Consider the following 7127-nt stretch of genomic DNA (forward strand, 5'->3'; position numbering starts at 1 on the left):
CCAGCCCCCACAATCCCCCAGCAACTGTGGCACCATGCTAGCCTAGGGCTGCGCACATTAATGCTACACTAATTAGCAAAGGAGCTGACCAACCAATTATACACAGTTCAGTCAAGATTCAGAGGTTAAAGGGTGTCCTAATGCTGCATCACACACTTCAGGATGATCTAAATATAGTGTACAAAGTGAGCCAGCTGTGGGGGTCACACACTGTCCCCCAAACCTACCTTCAACATAAATCTACTGCAGGCTTTATGTTAACAAAAAGAAGACTAAAGCAAAAACTAGCACTGAAAAAATAATTTAGCTAAAATAAATATAAAAATGTGCAATTCTGAAGTTGTAAACTAAATTAAAATACAATGAAAAATGCAACATGAGCTAAAACTAAATACAACTGCAAGTGAAGTCTGCTTTGTTTTCACTGTTTCCCTACCAGTTGCTATGCCACAAATCAAAGCTTTCCTCATAATACATGTCAAAAAAACTAAAATTAAAGCCAGTCTCAATATAAGAAAAATACTAAAACTACAGATGTGCACAAATAATCAATCGGTCGATTAGTAAAAATGGCTGTCTATTATTGAGTCATCCAATTTTTATTTAAAGTGGCATTTTATACTTCAAATAGACATGAAGCTAACATTTATGGCACTGTTTTTGCATGTGTGTTGCATATATACAGTAAAGTTAAAAGTGTTTACAGGTTTTAATAAAATTTCTAATGGTAAACTTTTGGTTCACCCACTCTTTGTATTGCTATTTTTGGATTGGGTGGGGGGGGCACATGTTAAGAGTAACATCAAAATTAACAGTCTAATTGACTCAAAAAAAATTATTTAAATACCTAGACCTACCTGAAATTATGACTACACTGCTACACTTAACTAAAACTGAAGTGAAATTTAAAAAAAAAAAATTACAGTGAAAGACAAGGTAAAAATACAAATAGAAATATCAAACCAATAACAACTCAGATCTACTGTCAGTAATTCAAGCAAATTGAGACAAATATCAGCACAGTGATTGTGCAAACATTTCAGATTACACAATAGAATAACAATGGTTTAGGCTGGAGAGAGAAACTGTAACATGAATTACACAACAAATACTGAGATGCCAGCAGCAGCCTCCTGGTAGAAGATACTCCATTAAGGTGCACTGTAATTAATACATGAAGGATTCATTCATTTATAGCTATTCCAAACCAATACAAATTATTAACAACAAGCAAACTGATATCCATCTAAACAAGACATCCTATTAGTGAAATATAGTCATTAACCTGAGGATGGAATAGAGCAGCTAAGTGGGGATTTGTTATGGAGCTTTAAACATGAAAAAAAGAATATCAGCTTGATTTGCAGGCTATTGCTTTATTTAAGAATCAAAAGTATGTTGACCCATTTCTGCCACATGCTTTTGTCACCCACTAACGTTGTGCATTCTCATTCACAGCAGGGCTATTCCACTGACAAATGTGACACATGCTTTTGTTTGGATTCACTGAAGGCAACTGACCAATCCCAGTGTGAATAGGGTGAACTAAAATGATATACAGCGCTATAAAGATTAGGTACATAACCACCGATATATACAGTTATGAGACAAATATCAATGAATATTTAACATGGTTTAGTAAACTGAATGGGAAAGAGTATTTTCATTTTTATTTTGAGTGGTATAAAAGAACCACTAAGGTACAGATGGTAGTTTCGTAAAGCTATGTGGTCACATCAAGAGCCACAAGCTAACATTAGTGAAGTGCTGCTAAGCTGATATAATGTTTACCAGGTTCATCTGATACTAATGAGAAATATTTTAGATGTATTTATGAATAAACTGAACTGTTAGGTTGAGTTATGAATTCTTATAGATATGTATAATATTTCACTGCAATATATCCAATAGTTGGTGAGAAATGTCACTAAAAACTACAACTAACTGCTAAATTCATTATCAATTAATCAACAAACTGTTCTGTCCTTTACTGCATAGAAAATAAAATAATTGTGAAAAATGCAATTCATACAGTAAAAAGTGCCTCTTCAGATGCTTTTTAACCATACCTACAATCCAAAATATACAGATACTGATTCCATAAGTCAGAAAATGGAATTTAATTAGCACGTATGAATAATATTTACAGCAAAAATCATTGAAACTATGAACTGATTTTGAGAAAACCTTTGATATTATTAGATGATGGATTAATTAAATAGTTAGGCATTGCACTTTAATGAAAAAGCATGGTTGTTGTACTCCAGAAAAAGTCAAAGAAGTCATTAGGACTCTGTAAAGATAAACTATGAATGTCTCCATCATATTGTTACCAATTATCGACCAAATGTTAAGATATTTTAAGGTTGGCCAGTCTAAGTCAATGTCAGTTCTAAATTTGTTATGATTCATCCTCTGGACATCATCCACTGTAGAATATGAATGTATCAAACCAAATTCCAACAAATAAAGTTAAAGGCCTTTACATAAAATGTCTGTAAACATAACAGAATCCTCTCGTTCCAGAGTTGTGTGATCAAACTTTGTGTCTAGAGCTGGTAACCAGGGGAAAGCCGCTTCTCCTGAACACTTTCTGATATCTACCCACAGCCCAATTAGCAGGGATGTTTAAAAGACCAGACTTGTGACCAGAAGGTTGGAATCCCAGCTGGGACGCTGCTGTGTATCTAAGGTACTTAACCCGAATTGCCTCAGTAAATATCCAGCTGTATTAACAGATATAGGACATACAATGGGAACACACTTACCCTTCATATGGGATTTAATGGGCAACATGAGCACACTGTTGGTTTTGCAGCTTTCTGAAAATAAGTTCAATAACTTTGCACAAATGAAAAGTTTGCCACCATAAAAGCAGCAACAGCAGAAGGCTATGTATTATCCCAGAGGCGGCCATTACTGCGCCTTTGTCCTAACGGGACGCACAGTTCACTCTATCGGACCGCAGTCATTTGTATTCTGTTCACACAGCACTGATCATCTGCCACCATCTGCATAGTTTTACTGCCTGTGATCATGGTGCTGTTCTGAGGGGCTGTCATTATGCTTTACAGCATTGTTAAAGCCTGCCTGGGTGCAGCATCAGAAGAAATGGCTCATTCAAACACAGCTCTCCCCTCTGCTACTCACTCTATATATCTGGATCAAGGGTTGCAAAATGCACCTCTTCTGCACACAATTGCCCAAAGACAAATCTGACCAGCACTTTGCAAAGTGATACTTGGAGCCACTGAGGCAAGAAAGGATTTAAAAGGTCTACATTTTCAGTGCTGTGAGCAGCAGAGACTTTTGACTTTCTATTCTTATATTAGACAGATACACAAAAAAATATACTCTAGTGGTAACACCGGTCATGCAGCTGCCTATGTATATAGTGATGTGATTCAGTATAAAATAAAACAACCCCAGGGTTATAGTATATGATACCATATTATCTATTCAATGGAGATAAATCATGTATTTTAGTATGCTATGAAAACAAAATGTAGAACTTCTTTGAATAATGACTTTCCAGTGATTTAATGCTGAAAGTCTACTTCCTTTTGAGAGTCCCAGGTGATAGCACTTTGCATATTGTTGTGAATAACATCCGTTTGTGTGATGGGGGAGAACCTTGCATTACCCCCTTGGCAATGTAAAGCAGTCCTTTAGTGCGAATCACATAGCCCGAGGTTATCGCTTCATATTCTTAAAGTCAGAGGCAAATCAAAGCCCTGAAAATGTAATTATTCAAAAGACAGTCAACTATTTTGTGCATGTTCATTCAGCTAAAGGTTTCAAAGTCAACTGAGATGCAGCACAGCAATGCTATTAGTAAGTCATTAGTATTGTTAGCCCATATGCAAAGGTATTAAGGGAAAAAGAGACTCATAAATTTTATTACGAGTCTGCATAAAAAGTCCTTTCCACATAAAGGTCCCTACTCTGCTGTAATATGTTTTGGTCTTCCAAATGTTTTTCACAATAACAAGGAGTCACATAATACTGACAAAGATTTTCACTAACATCATGATTTACAGAAATGTTAAGTGATACAGTGTGACAGAGAAAAGGTGAATGTTCCACCTTTCAAAACTACATTTCTGATTGACTGACTTTTTTGTGCAATGGTAGCAAACAATGGCTAACGTTAGCTAATATTACCAGACTTTGAGAAGACATTGTGGATTAGCTCAATAATGTCATGACTTTTCCACCATCAAAATATTACAGTCACAATGATTTATGTAGAAAGTACAGCAACATTACATGACAGCAGAAAAAAGGCAGAAAAAATACTGCCTTTATAAGTCTAAAAAATGAAGTAAATTAACCTAATGGGTGTTTGTTGTGCTGCAGTATTAAACACAGGCCAATGTTAGCTATTACTAGCATGTTCTGTATAGAAATTACCGATTAGCTCAATAATGAAATCGTTCATCCCTCAAATATAAGACAAATTACCATGTTTTATACAGAGTGTAAAGCAACATTATCTCTTATGAGAGGAAAAAAGGTGTCTATCTACCTCTTAAAAAGGAAGTAAAATAATAAGCGTTTGTTTAGCTACAGTAGCTAATATTAGCCAGTACTAGCATGCTTTGTACAGACATGACTGTGTAGCTCATTAATGAAATAATTTTTTAAATGCTTAAAAAATAACAATAATCAACATGTTTTACATAAAATGGAAAACAACACTAACTCTTAAGTGGGAGAAGAAGTGTCTATCTACTTACTAAAAATTAAGTAAATTAGTGTTTGTTGTGCTACAGTAGCTAATCTTAGCTAATACTGGCATACTTTAGACAGACATTACTGATTCAATATATAAATTCTATATCTTATCACTATCTTGGTACAATTCAGCTAAAGTTACATATGTGTATGGGCTTGTAATACACTTTTCAGAGATGCATATAATTAAAGACAAGGAAGATGTTGTGTATTGTGTTAAAACAGAAATTACAGCAATTACAAAGTTATTACTTAGTTTTTTAAAGAATGATTGAATCATCTAACCTTAAAAAATGCAAAAGTGTCAGGAAAATGTAGTCAGACAGTGAAGGAATTTGTTTCAAGAGTAGGGTATAGAATAAGAGCGCTAAGTAAGAAGGAGGGGGTGGGGTTGGAAAGGCCTATTGATTTCTAAAATACATTCTAAAAGGTCCCATGCCTAACTTTCACTTGACAGCTGGATTTGTGAAGACTTTGAACTACTCCAGAACAAGGGTGCTGAGATAACTCCTAACAAGACAGCGCTGGTGTGGACTGGGCTAAGAGGGCCTTAAGGAGACATTCAGAACTGTTGAAGACTCCGCTTCAACCGGCTTCAGGGGCCAACCGTGGGCCACAACCATTAATGGTATGGGAGGATGCTGGAAAATGCTCGGACCAAATTTGCATCTTAAAACCGCCAATGGCACATTCGGATAACAAGACAACAGAGGAGGAGGAAGAGGCAGGGTGGGAAGAGTCAGCAGCATCTTTAATAATATCACAGAAAAAAAGTCAGAAAATGAAAACTCTGCCTATAGGTATGAGGCTAATTAACAAAGTTTTGTCTGAGAGAGGAATTGAGGGCAAGAGAGAATGGTTAGATTCAATATTCCCCAAAGATTGTCTTCAAAGCTTAAACCGAGGATATTAAATGCATCAGAAATAATAATAATGCGAGCATGTGTGTCACTGCTGGCGGCTTCAGTCTCTCCCTTTTCTGAACAGGAAACAGAAGTGTGTGTTAAAATCCACTGAGCAGGAAAAGACGCTTTAAAAGACTTACACAGTACTGGAGTGTTCACAGTCAAGAAACAACAGCTTTTATCGAACGGAAAATATTTTAGAGCTGCAGCTATTGATTATTTTGCAATTGATTAATCTATTGATTATTTTCTTTGATTTGATTAAATGATTATTTGAATACATGAAAAAAATGTAAAAATGTGAAACAGACATGTCTGAAAATGACAAACAACTTGTCCTTCATTCCACAAAGAGCTGAAACAACAACAACAAAAAGTATAAAAGTAAAAGCATATGTAAAAAATATCTATATAGAAATAACACCAGTATAAAGTATATATAAAAAATAGATATACAACAAAGAAACAACAAACAACAACAAAGAAGTCAAATGACATCTACAAAGTGCACTGCATTCTTCAACACATTTGGATACAACTTACCAACAACTTAAATGTAAGTAACATACAACTTAAAAAACTAAAACCAAATATTTGTAATGTTTGCGTGAAAGCTTAGTTTAAAGGAGAAAGTGATGGTAACAATGAAGAAAGTGTGCATATAGACACTTTCTGCCTTTTTGTTGTCGTCTCTTCTGAACTTTGCTCCATGTTGTTTGTGTTGATTCTTGCATCATGTGCATCAGAATAAGCGTCTGTGTGAAACAGGGCAGCGGCAGCAAAATTAAGGAAACAAAGCTTTGAATCAGGAAAATTGTATTGAATAATTTTTTTAATTGATTCGAGTCGATTAATCGTTTCAGCTCCAAAAAATGTCATGTGTCCATACACTCCCAGCTGACCCCCTCCATCTGCAGATTCCCCATTACTAATTAAAACTCTTGACAAAGCGTCTGTCTGCCTGGGACATGGTCACCATAGGACCCCAGTGTGTTGATGAGATGATGAACACAGATGAGCACAAGTTTATTTTTTAACCCATTCTCCTCTAGTCAGACAACAGCCACATTTATCTCTGCAATAATTGAGCCAGCGATCATGTCACTCTTTCAATTCATCACCAGTCAGGATGGCCACTCTCATGTAAATGTGCTCATACCACAGCTCGCCTGCTGCTAAATCTGTCAACACATACAATCCAGAATTCTCTCCATGGATTGTTTCTGTATTTCATATAAACCACAGTTAACAAGTTGGTTCACAACTAGAGCTGAAGTAATTAATCAATTAATCAACTTGATTAATCAACAAGAAAATGAAACATTTCCTGAATAAAAGCTTTGTTTCCTTAATTTCACTGCCACTAAACATTGGTTCCGCTGTTGTGTTTCATATGGACGGTTATTTTGATGCACAGGATGCCAGGATCACCACAAAGTTGTATGTTACTTACATCTTAAAGCAGCGTATGACTTTCATCACTAA

Source organism: Sphaeramia orbicularis, chromosome 4 (assembly GCF_902148855.1).
Source record: "Sphaeramia orbicularis chromosome 4, fSphaOr1.1, whole genome shotgun sequence".
Lineage (NCBI taxonomy): Eukaryota > Metazoa > Chordata > Actinopteri > Kurtiformes > Apogonidae > Sphaeramia > Sphaeramia orbicularis.